The sequence below is a fragment of the Tiliqua scincoides genome, chromosome 5, assembly GCF_035046505.1.
Source record: "Tiliqua scincoides isolate rTilSci1 chromosome 5, rTilSci1.hap2, whole genome shotgun sequence".
NCBI lineage: Eukaryota > Metazoa > Chordata > Lepidosauria > Squamata > Scincidae > Tiliqua > Tiliqua scincoides.
The window spans coordinates 75,313,254-75,331,085 of record NC_089825.1 but is presented as its reverse complement, the minus strand read 5'-3'; positions in this window follow the sequence as shown (position 1 = coordinate 75,331,085).

Here is a 17,832-nt window from a genome sequence, read left to right as displayed (position 1 = left end):
CAGAAACAGCACTATAACTCCTAGTCACTTAAGGAAACTGGGGTGGATTGACCAGAGTCTGCTTCTCCCATTGGCTCTAAAAGCTGTCAATTAACACAGTACAAACAGCACTGTAACATAGCAGTACAAAAGGACATGGTGTTATTGGAGTTATTACTGTACACGATTCCATTTTCATCCGAACTGTATCAGCCAAGAGTTTTCCAAATCAGCAGCATAGGAAAGTCTTTGGTATATTAATTTAACCTCAGCAATGATTTTGCCTATATCTCAGTGTTCCTCAACATGAGTCTCCTCCTGCACCACTTCACATGGTCCATCTATTGGAAGCACCACTGGAAGTAACTGGTGATGATGTAATTGCCAATTACTTCTGGGTTGGGAGGCCAGATATGACACGACAAACACTAGTGAAAAGCTCAGGGTGAACAGGAGGGCTTTTGTGAGCACACCAAAAGCATGTTTTGGTGCTTTGCCCGTCAAGCCTTCTATTGCTGTTTGTTGCGTTGCATCACTGGTCTTGCTGCCCGATGGCAAGTGTCCAGGGGTCCAGACACCACCTCAAGTACCACCAGTGGTACCTGTACCACTGGCTGAGAAACAATGCTATATCCAGTGCTTTTTTTGTAAATAAAAAGGTGCAGGAACTCACCACTTGTTAATCTTTCATTTATTTATTTATTTATTTATTTTTAAACCATTTTTTATGGGAGAAATAAAATATTTTTATGTGCTTCCCCCCTAAAGATGAACTTACTTCTGAGTAGACATGCATAGGATTGGGCTGTCAATCTCCACATCCCCTTCCCCCTAGCTATTTTTTCTACACATGGGGAAAAATACTATACAGGTGCACTTGTAGCGTGTAGTATGTAGTGTGGCACTACTTCCAGGAGAGGAAGCAGTGAATGGATTCCGAAAAATGGCTTACATGAGTTCCATGTAATAAAATTACTCTAAGCAACTGTGGGAGTAAGAACAAAAAAGGAATTCTTACACGAGAGGGGTCCTTAGGTGCACACAGAAACAGCTACGTTTGCGTCTTTGGGAAGGTGCTTGGCATGCAATTGTATGTTCTCTGCTGCCCTGAGCAACTGCTGTGCATTGCTGGAGAGGAGCTGCAAACGCTGGCTGGCGGAGGGCATGCTTGTGAGGGAAGGACAAGGAGGATCTCTGGCAAGGCTGGACAGCACGTTGTACACACGTAGAATCCCTTTTCACCTGCCCTTAGCATGTGAAAACGGGTGCAGATATATATCTCTGCCAGGATTAAGACCCCAATCCTAGGTATGTCTACTCTGAAGTAAGTCTTGTTCTAGTCAATGGAGCTTACTCCCAGGAAAGTGCCTAGGATTGCAGCCCAAGAGCCCAATTCTATGCATGTCTACTCAGAAGTCCACTTTAGTGAATGGGGCTTACTGTGGATAGGGTGGCAGCCTCAGGGCCCAATCCTATGCCTGTCTACTCAGAAGTCAGTCCCATTAGAGGCAGTGGGCCTTCCTCCCAGGAAAGGGTGGACAGGACTGCAGCCTCAGAGTCCTTCCTCTGCCTGTCTACTCAGGCTGCAAGGCTATGACACTTTCCTGGGAGTAAGCCCCATTGAACACAATGGAACTTACTTCTGAGTAGACATGCTTGGGCTCTCAGGCTGCAAGGCTATGCACCCTTTCCCAGGAGCAAGCCCCATTGAGCACAATGAGACATACTTCTGAGTAGACACGCCTAGGCTCGTGCTGCAGATTGGCACGGGGCTGCACCAGCCAGCTTCCTTCCCCTCCTCCTCCGCCAAGCCAGTACCTGGGCATTCCGTGGGTGCTGCAGCCCGTCTCCCTGGCTGGCTAGCCGTCCGTCCGTCCGTCCGTCCGTCCTCCTCCTCAGTGTTGGCGTGTGTCCCCCCGCTCCCTCCACCGGCTTGGAAGCTGCGCTGGGAAGCAGAGCACGGGGGGAGGGGAGGCAGGCTGGGCTCAGGCGAGAGCTTGGAGATGGGGCAGGAGGGGGTCATTGTGCGGTCAGGCAGGGGCCAAGTGCCCGCCTACCCTGCACCCCCCAGCACCCACCCAGCAAATGCCTCTATTTTGCTCCCCCCCACCTGGAATGCCTCCAAAGGGGAGGGGCCCCTGCAAAAAGGTGCCGGAACTCCGTCCCCCCATGTTCCATTAGAAAAAAAGCCCTGGCTATATCGGTATATAAGCTTTCTTGAGTTGTGCTACTGTCAGTGCCGGCCATCTATGAAGCCAACTGAGGCTGATACATCAGGCAGCAGATTGGTAGAGGGGCACTTTCTCTGTCCACCTTCTTGCCTCCACTGCTCCTCCTTCTGTTTCCTGGGTTGGAAAAGCAAGAGGGACAGAGAGGAAGAGGAAATGTGAAAGAGAGGACAGTGCTAAGTTAAGGCATTGGAGAGCAGGAGGAGAGGAGGCTGGCACATCATCAGTAACGCAAGCAGCATTTAGCATGCCACCACATGCATTAGAATAGGGGTGTCAAACTCGTTTCATACCAAGGGCTGAATGGCATTCATGATGCCTGCTGAGGGCTGGAAGTGATGCCATTAGGCAGGAAGTGATGTCATTAAACAGGTCGTAATCAAAAATAAGCACTTTTTCTCACTTAGGAATTCATTAACTACAAATGACAAAAGAGAAAACATGCAAATCTTTATCAAATTTCAAGATATGGGAGAGCCCAATTTTCATGGGTGCTGCCCTTTTAGCAGCAACACCTCAGCACTGCTCAGCAGTTGAGAGCCTGAGGGCTGGATAAAAAGCTTCCAGCCCTTATGTTTGACACCCCTGCATTAGAAGGTTTGGGGCCAAACCTGATTGCTGTTGGTATCTGATACAATGCTAAATTATAAAGACTGGTGACATTATTATCAAGGAACCACTTGTTTTGTAGGACTTTGTCTGAAGGCTTTTCATGGTACATCATCTTAGGGTAGAGATGACTTCATCCATTCAGACCATTGTGAACGTGTTCTCAGGCGGTTGCATAGAGCACTTAGGGCATTCACAGGGCTAAACACCCCAAGCAACACCTCCTGATCTAGTCACTTTCTTCTTAGAGGCTTTTGCCATCTCTGAGAAACATGTGTGCTACTACATACTGGGCATGTGCTTTATTGCCACTTGTATGCTACAGGCCTAAAAGGAAGCTCAGCAATGCACATGGAAAACTGTAGTCAAAACAAAATGCCTTTTGCCATTCGTAGTAGAAACTGTCAGGGTTTGAATAAGTGATCTCTTGGACTGAAGCTGAAACCTAGCAGAGTGAGTAACTCTGTGTGTGTATTCTCAGGCCTCTGTAGACAAAGAAAGAGACAGCTGTTATGTCGCTATGCACGATCTGATAATTTATGGCAGGGGAGGGCAAACTTTCAACTTTAGGGATCCTAGACCTTTAACAATTGTGTAGGAAAGAGAATTTCAGCAGGTGTAGCTTGTCATCTGTGAGATGCAGAAATTCCCTCTTCTAGGCAACCCCGACAAAGACAACCTGGAAACTGCAGCTGGTGGAGAATTCAGCATCTTATGTCCTGACTGTGATGAGGCACAGGGAAAATGTAACACTGATTCTGGTACAACTAGATGCCTCTAAATGGCTGAGGTCTAAATGGTCTTACATGTCCTGTTATTTGCATGTTACTTGATTTTTTAACATTATAAAGTTGATATTACAATCAGAATACAATCCAATGATAATATAATACAATATTAATCAGTAATATTCTCACCTAAAACAGATGTCAGTTTAAACTTAAAGAATACTAACAGTGCTTATCATATAACTCTACTACTATACACGATTCTCATTCAGTAACATTTCAACTGGCTATTAATTCATTTCCAGGTGTTAATTTTAACCTTTAAAGCCCTAAATGGTTTGAGCCCAGGTTATCTGAGGGAACCCCCCATATATGATAACCCCCATATCATAAATAAGCCCACCACCATTGTTCATCCCCCACCATCAGAGGTTCAGTTGGTGTTTCTATTGCATTCTCCAAGTGACGCACCTCCCTATTGTCTTGTTTAGTTTCCTTGCTACTGATGTTTTGGTGCCTGGTAAAGCCTTTTTTTGTTTTGTCGGGCATTTCAGTTATGTCGATTATCCCTTGCCAAGTTGTTTTATGTTTCCTTGCTGCTCTTTGTCCCGATTATTATTGTGAGTGTATTTTAATCATTTTGTCAGGGCCCCGCCCAGATGCCCTGACCCCCGACTTACCCTGGAGCAGGCACCCCATGCCCAGGGTGGAGAGGCTTCCCTGCCCTTTAAGGGGGCAAAGAAGGTTGGCTCACCCCAACCAGACAGAGGGGGTTGGCAGGGCAAACAAGGAACACTGCAAGAAACAAGCCAGGAACAGGAAAGGCCTTTTGCTTGCTCCATAAAACAGGGAGGCCAGGGATGAGAGGCAGTCAGTATGAAGCAGGGAGCTGTGAGGTAAATAGCTCCTAGGCCAGGTTTGGCAGCTCTGCTAGGGAGGAGGACAAGGGTGCTGGAACCCCCTCCCCCTCTAGCCAATCTGAGGCCTCTCTGGGGGTGGAACAAGCCTGCTCCAGGCCCCTCCAGGGCAGGGACCCTACACATTTTAATTTTTTATTTCATGGTTCTTTTTTATTGTGAAATGCAATCATTGCATTTTGCAATCCTTTTTTTATGCGAGCTGTCTGGTTGACTCTTCTGTGGGCAGAAGATCCCTTAGGTAAAAATAAAAATAACACTCTATCCCTTCATGTCCCTATCAATATACAGTTCTATAGCAAATTAGATAATCAGAGATATTAACTTTTACAGACTATCATCAGCTACTGAAATAAAAAATTAATTAAATTTAATTTAATAAAATATAATTTTATGTAAAATAAAATTAATTCATTTTAAAATTAAAATAAAAATAAATTAAATTTTATTTAATACAATTTTAAATAAAATTATAAGTAGAATGTTAAATATAGTACTTTTTATTTTAAATTGTAGTTTAAATAAAATTTTAAATAAATTTGAAGATGGCAATCATATAAGGTCAAACCTGATGTTACTGTACGCACATGATTTGGTGCCTGTTTTTTATTTATAAATAGTGGCCTGATGTCTTGGGAGGTCTGATCAGGTCTGAGGTCAGGATATCAGTGGTTCTTGACAGAGATTGTTCTTATCTAGATTCAGCTTCTGTTGTCCAGGACTGCAGGCCTGGTCTGAAAGAAAGCCAAGGAGAAGACAAAACACTTTACTGGAACTTTTAATTATCTCTGAAGCTTTACGGAGCAAAAAAATTTCACCTGGGAGCAAAATCTAAGATTATTCTCTTCTAAGTTATCACAGAATGGAATACAGTACTTCCTGTATGATTATGATGTACAGTACAATAGAATAGTACTTCTGTTGCTTTTTGGGAAGGTGATTTCAGTAGGAGAATCCACATGTGGACAAATGATAGACATCATGCCACCTTGCATCACAGTCCCAATTCAAATTCCCCCTAACCCCCCCTTCCCATTTTGCTGCAGCATTGAAGTAGAAAAAAATGTGAGGAGTTCCAATCACAGACCTTCCATGTAATGTCTAGTTTGGACTTCAGAATTGAGTCAGTGCAGAAATGTCAATGGAACAATCAAAATGATAATATTTTGTTGTATTTTTCTGGATAGTTTTGTTTTCTTTATTTTGCTTTTGTCACTTAGCCCAAGCCTTCAAGATGAGGAGGGCTATAAATAGATAAATGACCCCCACTAATCATAAAGCCTGTTCCTGAGCATTTGTGGCTGTGAAAGTGAAACTAACACATTAGTGGTCCCCATTTTGCATCCTACACTCTGTTACTGCTGCACTTCTGCAAAGAACAAAGAGCACTACGCCAGCTCATGAAACCACAGCAAATAACACCGGAAAAGCCAAGCAGCAGGTTCTCAAGAGTCTGGTAGCTTCAGTTTTTCCACCTTGTTAGCTGCTGAGAAGTGGTGTGGCCAGGAAGGCATGAATGTAAAATGGAAGTCTTGAGTTTTACAGTTCCTTTGTAAGTGATAACCACGTCTAGATCTTCTTTGGGTTATATTTTCCAGAACCATTCTAGCTCGAGAACTGTGCAGTTGTTTACATTCTGAAAAAATATGGAAACACACTGAGATGCTTTGCCATTTAGCCTGGGAGGAGGGTGGGGATGACAGAGCAGGCCTGCACCATATCTTAACCTCTGGTGCAGATCTGAGTAGCCTGGAGCATTATTTGGGTAAGGGGAAAAATATCCTTACTCCAGCCTGCTCCAAAGTTGTGCTGGATACAGAGTAGGCCACTCGGCCCAGCTGCACCTACGCAGGTTGGAACTGGGCTGACATACTTGTTATTCCTGCTTACAGTTTTTATAGTACAGGTCCAACCTTGTTATACACAGATTTTTTATACACGAATTTGACTCAACATGAATGGCCACTACAAATGAGAAGGAATGTGCTGATCTCTGGAGAAGGGGAAAAATGCATTCCTTTTAAAATAAGTTTTAAAAAGTGCTTTTTACTTTTGTAGAGAGACAGTCATGCAAGTGATTACAGGTATAACCTAATTATCCAAGGATTTTTCGGGGGGGGGGGGGGGGGGGGGGAGAGGAATCCACAGATTTTTCTGTCTCAATGCTGATGAGAAGAACCCTTTAAATTAAAGGAAAACAGTTGTTTAACAATAGCCTCCTTAATGCGAGAGAGGGCAGCTGGCTGACAATCCATCAATCATTCTCTCTCCAGGCACAAGCCAAACTCCTCCCTTCTCTGTGAGCACTAAGTGTGCTCACACTTAGTGAGCACTTAGTTCACTTAGTGTGAACTAAGGTAGTGATTATCATCTCCATTTTTTCCCCTTCACTGGGGCTACTGGTGAAGGGAGGGATTGCTGCCTCTTAGTGAAGACTGAGCACCTGGAGAGAGACTGATTGCCTCTATGTGCATTTCAGAAGGTCAGCAAGGCTGCTTGTAAATCACTGGAGCAAAGGGACTTTGTTTTTTAAATTATTTGCTTTAGTGTTTTTTTTGCCATCCATGTGAGTTCTGGGAACAGAACCCTTGCAAATAATGAGACTCAACCTGTATTTATTTATTTATTTATTTATTTATTTATTTATTTATTTATTTATTTATATCCCACCTTTCCTATGCCAGAGCAAATGCTCAAGGTAACTTACAATCAAGAACTAAAAATATACAATATGTAAAACAATAAATAAAATCATAAGGGCAACAAATTGGAGGAGGGCAATTATTTAAGTGCAGAGAGTGTGATTTGCAATAGAGGTTTCTCCAAAAGTCTTGTGTATTGGTGTAGGAAAACAAAAATTGTCATGATAGTGGTTCCATATACCAATTTCCCAATTGCAACCACCACCATAAGAAAGCTACTTCTCCATTAGAATTACAGCATCTTATAGAACTCTGGTTCTTAATAAGAAAAGATGCGGCTGGGGTCACTGGGGCATGGGTGTGTGCAAGGGGAAGCTGCCGTAGGCGTGTTTGGTTTTTTCAGATATGGTGTTACCACATGAAAGAATCAAAATGACAGGTGTGCATGTGCATAGAAGCACTTAAGCCCAATGCTGCTGTTGCTGGAGGCGGCCTTGTCTTCAGTCTGGCTTGTTCTACCCAAGTGCTCCAATATTGCATTAGAGGGCCTTAATGAGACTCATTAAAAAGAAATGCGCTGAACAAGACATGTTTCTTCTCCAGCAAATGTTTGTGTCCAGCGCAGGGCACACTTCATAGGAGAAGCACCTGCTTTGCCTGTCTGATCAACTGTCAAGAAACCTCAGGCACATGAGGTAGATGGCTGTGGTTAGATAGTGGTTCCTTTGTGCTCCCACGAGTGGCAAAGTGAAAGATGCGAGAGGTGGAACAAAGCGGGACAACAACCCAACAAGCAATGTGTGGGTTCAGGATCCGGGAGGATACTTAAGGCCACAGAACATAAGATCTGCCTTTGCTGGACCAGACCAGGGACTCTGGCCCAGTCTTTTGTTTTAAACAGAGACCTATGGGAACCTCACAAGCAGAGCACAAAAGTGACAATCCTCCCTTGCTGTTTCCAGTGTCTGGTTTTTAGAGGGATACTGCCTCTGACCATGGAGGTTCCTCTTGGTTATCGCAGTTAATAACTATTGTTAGACCATAGGTTAATCCAGCGATTTTCAATCTTTTTCATCGCACGGCACACTGGCAAGGCACTCAAATTGTCAAGGTACACCATCAGTCTTTTGACAATTGACAAGGCATATCATGCTGCTGGAGGGGTGTCACATCCTTCAATAGCCTTATTATCAAATGATATTTATTTAATGAATAAATTCGCCAAACTCCCATGGCACACATGTGGACCACTCGCTAAAAATCGCTGGGTTAGTCAGTTAGTCAGAACCTTTATTGGTATATTACACAGATACACAGATCAGTTCACAAACTTGAAAAGTAATAATGATTCCCAGAATATTATGTGGTACAACTAATTTCCCTCATGCTATTGACAGAGCTACAATGTTTCATGAGATGCTTTAAAAAAGCCCCCATAATCTCAGTTATAGTCGGATCCTCCTATGACAACAAATTCTTCAATTGAATATTGTCCAAGCAATCTGCCCCTGTTCAAGTAGGGGGCTAAGTATTTCTTGCGGGCCATTAGGTGGAATGTGCAATGCAAGATCATAAGAGAGAGATTCTACCATACCGGCTAATATCTACAACATCTTTCATTATATGGGGTCTTATTAAATCTTCCATTCAGCACAGCCGAGGGAAATACATGACACCTGGCCAAGATGAAGGCCCTGCGTTGAAAAGGGTACTTTAACAGAGTGCGGTATGATAAGTGACCAGCTCTGGTGGGGATCTAAAGTCTCAGTGGGGAGCAAAATTTGCTCACAGCACTATATAAATTCTGGGCTTGAATGTTGATAAATCTCTTTTCGATTAGTTGGAATGCTGCCATAGTGGGCAACAAACACCTCCATATTGATACCAATTGATCTAATTTTTTGAAAGACCACCACAGAGCCCACTGGGCTAGCGAATCTTTTAGAAGGCTGTATAGAAGGCTGTTCTGATTTAGGTTGTAATACACTCCAAGTCAGAATTTGCAAACACTGACAGCCCAATCCTGAGTTCATAAGAACATAAGAACAGCCCCACTGGATCAGGCCATAGGCCCATCTAGTCCAGCTTCCTGTATCTCACAGCAGCCCACCAAATGCCCCAAGGAGCACACCAGTTCGGTGCTCCTGCTTTCCGCTGGAGCGCACTGTTGCAAAAGTGCTGTAAGGCACGTCTGTGAGGCTTACCGCTGGGCCAGCACCCATGCTAGCCCAGTGCTGGCCAGTGCTGGGTTAGCACAGCACCCATCCTCCACTGCGCCTATCCTCCCTGTGCCCATCCTCCACTGCTCGGCGGTCTCATGGACCGCTGAGCCATGGCACGGTAAGCAGGGGTGGGGAGGGGCGGAGAGGAGGCATTCTGGGGAGGGGGTAGGCGTGGGGAGGGCGGAAAGAGGGTGGGTGGGAGGCGTGATGGGGAGGCTGGGGCGGAGAGAGGGCGGGCGGGAGACGTGCTGGGGGGGAGGGAGTGGGGAGGCGGGTCCGGTGGAGCGCACTGTTACAAAAGTGCTGTAAGGCACGTCTGTGAGGCTTACCGCTGGGCCAGCACCCATGCTAGCCCAGCGCTGGCCAGTGCTGGGTTAGCACAGCACCCATCCTCCACTGCGCCTATCCTCCCTGCGCCCATCCTCCACTGCTCGGCGGTCTCATGGACCGCTGAGCCATGGCACGGTAAGCAGGGGTGGGGAGGGGCGGAGAGGAGGCGTTCTGGGGAGGGGGTAGGCGTGGGGAGGGCGGAGAGAGGGTGGGTGGGAGGCGTGATGGGGAGGCTGGGGCGGAGAGAGGGCGGGCGGGAGACGTGCTGGGGGGGAGGGAGTGGGGAGGCTCAGCTCCACCAGATCCTGTCCGTTTGTGTAGGGCTCAGTGCCCTGCACAAACACCTTTACCGCCGGCCTTTTGGTTATCAGCCTGTTAATCCAACCCTTTACAGTAATAACACAAACATATTAATGGGCGCAGCAGTATAGCAACTGTAGAACAATGAAGCAAGCAAGCATTCACATAGGTTTGCTAATATCAGTGTTGTTGGCCTGCTAATGTACTTTCTTTGAAAACTGGATTAAAATGGGGGACCATCCTGCTTTTGCTAGCATGAAGACATTCCACTGTAGGAAAATGATTCATCTGATATTGTGTTGGTGATATATTTGAATCCCCCCTTCAGGCGGAGTGGGGGGGGGGAACTGGACCTGATCTCAGTCACTCACAGTCCTTGCTAGGTTAGATTTTAGATTTCTGTCATGTGTTCTATATGGGGCTCGCCTTGAAGACAATCCAGGAAACTCAGAAGAACCAGAATGTTGCTGCCAGGAGTTTGTTGGTAGAATGGATTTTATTCACCTGATCCTTTCCTAGCTTCATTGATGGTCAATGTTTCTAAGCTCCTCAAGCTGCTGGTCTTGACCTTTAAAAGGAATGAGCCCAAAAGTTAAACCGATTGATGGGAACCACAGACTATCAGTAACTTGTCCCTGCCATTGTTCTTGTCATTGTTCATTGTTAAATAGGATGTGACAGGTTAAATCAAATAAAGATCCCAAATTACAATAGAATACGTTTCTTCATTTGCATAATGACTTGAATTGCAATCTGTTCAAGCCAGGATTCAAGCCTGCATGCAAATAATTTTCAGTCCTTTATGATATTTTTTCATTGTCCTCCAGGTTGATCGTTCTCTGTTATCTGGATTATAGGCAACGCAGTCAAAAGACATGCAGGAAGTTGACAGAATAACAGGAAACCTCAGGCACATTTAGGGGGTCTAAGCAAACCCAACAACATCAAGAAGTGCAGCCAAGCTCCATCTCATGGTACCCAGGTGTTGCTGGCTTGGATGTCAAGCCTCACCACAAGCATTGCAAAGCGAGTCATCTGTGCCAACATGTAAACTTGTGTTCATTGCTTATTTAACACACAAGTTGCCTTAAAACTGGGAAATACAACAGAATCCTGAGGCACCCTAAAGATTAATACATTTATTCCGGGGCCAGAGCCTACTTTGGGCCCAATCCTATCCAACTTTCCAGCACCAATGCAACAGCAATTCAGTCCCAAGATAAGGGAATAAACTTTCCCTTACCTTGAGGAAACCTCTGTGATTGCCCCACCACCACAAGATGCAGTGCAAGCCACCTTGGCATGGCTGCATCAATGTTGAAAAGTTGGATAGGATTGAGCCCTTAGTCAGTGCATGACCCAGACAGTGAAGACATGCAGTAATAATTAAATTGAATTGATCAATTAAAGTATTTTAGCTCCTTCAAGATTCCTCAGTCTAATCAGCAAAACAACAAATCATTACAAAAGAACAACATAACAAAAATATTTATATTACACCATAGTGAGCTGGACCAATAAAAATTTTTACAACCTGCAAGTAACATCATAACAGCAGACAATAAGGCCACAATCTGTGGGATCTCAATAGAGATGAAGAAAGAGATGAAGGCGGGCTTGGTGGAAGATCTTCTTCTCTCTGTCGAGAGCTCTTTATTTTTATCCCCTCTTCCCCCTCATTCCAGACACTCTCTTTACCTAATCAAACAAGCTAATCCTCTCACACCACGTCTGCCTTTTGTTGATTAGGTTTGAGGCAAGGAGGCTGAATCACGGGTGGCATGGTTTGCCAGCGCCTTCGTGATAGCGTCCCTACATCTCTCCCTTTCTTGTTTTAAGGCATTGATATGCATAATACATCTGGCGTTGAGTGGGCATTAAGGCTCTCGGCCGACAATAAGGGATACAGAGGGCTAGCAAATTAGGAATACATTGTACAAAACAACATCCTATGATTAAAGCAATACAAATTAGCGCACCATATTGTACTAAGGTACGAAGCAGACCAGTGGGAAGCCAAGACAAAAGGGCATTCCACCATGCAGGGGTTATATCTTGATGTATGCTCTGTGCATAGCTCTTAAGTTTGTTAATTTGTTGTTGAATTTGGTTGCTATTGTCGGTTAGGTTGAAACAACACATATCTTTTACTGCTTCACAACCTAGGTGTTGTTGCAAAAGCAAAAAATCAATAGCAGCTCGGTTATCTAGAATAGCATGGCGAAGTTCATGCTGTTCTTTTGCTAAGAGACCAATGGCTGTAGAAGTGGCGTTGATGGTTTTTGCTAACAAACAGGCCATCTGGCCTATAGTTTTTGCATTATTCACTGCAAGGCCAGGGACGCCTACTAAACTGGCTGCTAAAGACACAACTGAGGGGATACATTGACACAAGGAGGGGATACATTGAATAAAACAACAGATAATGATCAGAACAACCATCCCAAAAAATCCCATGCCCAAAAGTCTGTCCAAGCCATGCAAAGTCCGGCAGCCATCCTGTAAGCCAATCCCAAAATCCACCAAAGTTTACATCTTGTTGTATTTGTGCAATCGTCTTGAGTCGTCCACCACCAATGCTGGGATTACTACTAGGGAGGCTGCCAGTGAAACATACTCAGCTTTGCTTAACAATTTTACATTTGAATCACAATCACTGTGGAGTGTTAGAGTGTCAGCGCCTTCAGATCTCCCCAGGTTAGGGGATGAGCTTCCTGTCTGGGTCTTTTGGCTGGCTGTCTGTCCTTGGCTGCTCCTGTAGTCCCAGCTGGACTCATCTGGAAATTGGGGGTAGGTCATCTGGAAATTGGGGATCGGATTCTCCAGGCCCTGGTGACATCTTTGGCTGGCTGCACACACTGCGCTGGTACCTAAAGCATTCCTGTAGGAGTAAGCATAACAGCATAGCCTCGCCCCCAAGTTACCAATGGGGCTGGGTAATGGTTTCCTGACTCCTTCATGTCTTTCATTAGGAGTAAACCTTTCTGCATTTAATGTTAAAAATTTTAAGTATATAATAAAGTATAGAATATGATAAAGTATAGAGTGTTTCCTAAATATGTATTAGCCCAAATAGCCTCATATCTCCCTTTTTTGTTTTAATAAAAAGGTTTTAATAATTTGTGTTTGCACTTGTGAAAAAGGGATGGAAAATTGTTTAACTAACATCTTCCCGGACTGATGAGAGCTATTCCCGGACTGATGAATAGCTGACTAGCTATTGGATCAGAGAACAGGGAGGGAGTTCACTGATGAAATAGGGAGGCTCCTGAGGATCAGCTTTGTCCTTTAGATAAGAGCCTTGGAAGGGGGTTGTGATTACGATGTGGGCTACAAAATAAGGTTGGGTCCAGTCTTGAAGCAAATTCTGCATGTTTCTTCCATCTTTGGTGACGGGGGTGTGTGTGAAAAGAAAACACATTGGTTTTAAAAGCAGATAGAAAAAAAAAATCATGGTACCAAAAATGATAATGAGCTCAATATACAAAAATAATAAAAAATTGTTGCAACGAATATCAGGCCTATTACAGAAAGGAAGTCATGTGGACTTCAGATAGACTTCACTATAAGTCAAAGACAAACAAGAACAAAGACAGACAAAGCGCTTCTTTCATACCACACACACACATCCAAAGAACATATAGAACATTTTAGTATTTATATGTATATAAGCAGAGAACATAAGTAGAATTAAAAGAATTTGTCATGACAATTTTTCCATTAGAAAAGAAATACTTCATTAGTATTAAAAATACAGATATAGGATCACTGCTTATTCCTGTAAAGGAAATTGAGATTAAGTAAATTTGTCCTCTGGAGGACAAATGCTTTTTTCTTTTCTTTGTCCTTACTTGCTGCTGAAACAAAAAGTTGCTATATCAAGCAAAATAAAATGTGTACATATGTCCTGTAAAAGAAACAAGGTTTAGTAATCTTTAGTCCTTCTCTTGAGAGCAAATGTTTTCTTTTCCTGTTCTTTCTTGTTGAAACAAAAAGGGTTAAAACAAAAGATTGCTGATATTTTGCACTCTGTGCATGCTCTGAGGCACAAAGATTAGGAGAGGTCCTTCTGCTTTTCTTTTCCTTAGGAACCATGCATTGGCTTTTTGCCTTGCATACATGAGAAACCTAGAAAGTTTTAAGGAAACATTAAGTTATTATTCAAACTTCTGTTGCTGGCTACAGTGGCAAGGTGTTCCAATGGCCAGTAGGATCTATTAACTTAGCATCAAAGAAACAAAAATGTTATTAAGACCTTTTAATAGGTTTTAAAATGCATTAAACATACACATGGTTTAGTCTTTGCTCCAACAGGATCATGTCTTCTGATAAGAAGTGGAAAATTCCCACAAATGAAGGTTTTCATTTTTTGGTAAAAGGCAATGTAATTTTTACTACAGCCTTGCCTTGGAGCCTCACTGCTCTTTCTGGCCCCTTTCGAATGAGAGCAGTGATAGCCTTCTGATAACACATTCCTGGATGGGTTGGCTGACTGACAAAGCCATTCAAGAAAGTATACTGGAGTTTCTGTTTTAGGTTCAAAGGTGGGGGTATGGGTCAGACAGTAGAATTACTAGCCACAAAAGATGGGATCTACAAATTGGTGTCTCATGAGCTGTTGTATTTCTTGTAGGGAATTATGAGCTTCTGGAGAGAGGGTGATTTGCTTTGCTGGGTCTTGGCCCTCTTTAAGGTGGTCAAGTACTGGCTCTAACAGCTGTGTGGAAAGCTTAAAATACGTACCTCATGAATATGTCCCAGCAACTGCTGCAATTGTACTAAAGTCAGGCACTGGGGGATTTTTAACTCTGGGGTTGCAGGCGCAGCATAAGATGTTAATACTTTATGCCCTAGATACAAATAAGGAACTTGTTGCTGTACCTTTTCTGGTGCTATGTGAAGACCAAACTGTTGTAAATTTTTAGATAGGTCTTGCAGGAGAGAAGAATTTAATTGGGGACCTGCTATCAATATATCTTCCATAAAATGATGCATTATGAGTTTTGGATATTTATTAATTAACATGGAATGGGATAGTGGGTTAAGGGTTTCCTAATTGCACTTGCTTGTCTGTTTCATTCAGAAACTGATCTACTCGAATGGCTTGTCCTTGTGTGTTCTGGCCAGCCCCTGCAGGGCAGATCATTGAATTTTTTTCTGCTTTTAAATCTCCTGATTTCAGGGTCTCTCTGGCCATGCCTTCCATGACTGAAGCCTGCCTGTGAGGTGTAGTTTCTGGAGGTTCTTTCTTTTCTAGAGGAAAAAAGGCAGGGGATTCCCAGTGGTCGGCCAGATCTAGGGTGCCTGCTGTGCGGGCGGCTATTTGAGACCACCGCGGCGGCTCCGAAGGAGCACTAGGCACGGGAGGCGATTTAATTATTTCGAGGGTTGGCGCTGCTGGAAGGAGTATTGGATATAGGGGTGGCCCTGTAGCAGAGGGGAGAGTACCTTTCAGAAGCATATTATCAGGTGGATTAAGTTGGCACAGAGCTTTATATACCTTTTTCCAGGTTAAAATTAGAGCAATGGGGATACGGGGTTCTGCCTGCAGATTTTTCGCCAGCCTCCCCCAATCCGCAGTCAGAAGACTGCCTCGTTTTGGATACCATGAACAAGAGGTGTCCAATTCCCTGACAAGATCTCGAAGATCTTGCACTGAAGCCGAGCCCTCGCCGGTCTGTTTGACCAATTTATATAATTCTTGAGCATGCTCGCTCTGTTCCTTTGACAAGGAATCCCCCATACTTACCAGGGAGCCGAAGCTGAGGTATACCGAAGACTGTTCCAGTCGAGGTAAGTTGGGTTCTGGGATCACGTCGGGGTCACCAGATGTGGGATCTCAATAGAGATGAATACAGAATATGGGATCTCAAATAGAGATGAATAAGAGAGACGAGGGCTGGGCTTGGTGCAAGATCTCTTGCTCTTTTTCCAGAGCTCTTTATTTTTATCCCCTCTTCCCCCTCATTCCAGACACTCTCTTTACCTAATCAAACAAGCTAATCCTCTCACACCACGTCTGCCTTTTGTTGATTAGGTTTGAGGCAAGGAGGCTGAATCACGGGTGGCATGGTTTGCCAGCGCCTTCGTGATAGCGTCCCTACAACAATCCTATATTGTGAGTAATCCTTACTTGAGAGTAAGTCCCAAGAAACATAGTGGGACATTTTTTAGTAGACCTACATAGGATTAGGACCTAAAAGTCATGTATAACATTAAGAAAAGCACTTTTAAAAAGTTTAATATTATAGGAGGATCTTCACAACAAAGAAGGACCCTGTGTGATAACACCACACGATATTAATTGCTGTGTGGAACCACATTTTCAATTCCTAACAACGTGTTATCCAGGAACCCCTGGGATGGAAATTGATTTCTTGTTTAATATACTTTGATGCCACCTTTTTTGACACATTCCATGCAAAGTGGTGTGCACAGTAAACAAACACACAAAACCAAGATCTCTAATTGACAATACCAGAGAACACAAACAAGGCAAAAGGGACAGCAGAAATACTCCATCAATTACCCATTCTGATAATTCAGCCCAAAATGGAATGTTAGAAACCAACCATTAATGACTTTGATTTGTGGTCTGTAGATAAAGCTTCTTTGGCAAAGGTTGTGCTACAGCTTCCTTCAAAATTGCTGCATCATACCTTCTTGCAAGGGAGCACCAATCACCTCCTCCACTCAGAGGCATAAAGTTTCACCCCAGCACCCAGTGCAGTGACATCATGATGGCACACATTGTCTGGGAGCCTTCACAGAAGCAGGGACAGGGCGCTGCGAAGTCAGCAGTATCCTTCCTTTGGGGAAAACCTGGAGGTGACTGGGCAGAGCCCAGGAGTGGTCATGCACACCCCCGCCCTGTGCATTCAGACTCCAACCAAGAAACCCCGCTGTACTCAATCAGCCAAACCTCCTCTGGCAGCTGCCAGGTTAGGGAGGACATGTGGAGGTTGAGGCACTTGGAGAAGAGGCATCTGCTGCAACTTTTGAGGAACATTTACCAAGGATTGGAAAACCAGTGTGGCTTGACTTGAGTCTAGAGTCTCTGCCTCCCTGTGACTCAACTCAAAAACGAGTCATAATGGGGGCACTTTCGGAATTGCTGAGTCAACCTTTCATAACTCTAAAGGATTCGAGTTGAATCGCCCCCTAATCAGCTGTGGAAAAAAATGTGGCTGCTGCCAGGATGTGTGTGTCGGAATACTCCTTTAATAGTCCCCTGATGTCCCTGCCCATCTGTAAACAAGGTGGGATGCCTGGGTGAGAGCTGGAAGAGAAACAGCAAGAGGGAGGAGAGTTATGTGCAGCAGCTGCAAAGCTTACCAGGACGACCTAATCCTTGGCAGCTCTACTCAGAAGTAGTCCCATTTGCACCAGTCATTCAGTGAGGGTTCCTCCCCCAAGTAAAAATGGAGCTCACAGCCATGCCACAATCACTATGGCATGATCATGATTAACTGGCTTGTGGTGTGATATCATCATGTCACCACCATACTTTTGGGTCTGCCTCCTGAGCCTTGCATCTCAATGGCCTAAGCTGAGTTCCTGAGGAGTTCCTGAGGAGCAGGTGCTGAAGTAATACACTTCATGAGGTTTGCAAGATTGTTGAGCTTTGCAAGATTAGGGGCTTTGCAAGATTAGATTAGGGGCTTTATAGCAAGGATATGGCCACTTTTCACATTCCTGCTTCTCTTGGGCTTCAACAGGAACTTCCCTCCCCACGAGCTAGCAGTGATTGTCTTTTCTTCTCAGCCAGGCCAGTCCCACCTCAGCCAGGCCAGGCCACCTCAGCCAGGCCAGTCCCACCTCCCCATTCCTCACCCAATGATACAACCTGATGTTCTCAATAGTTCAAAAATAGTTCA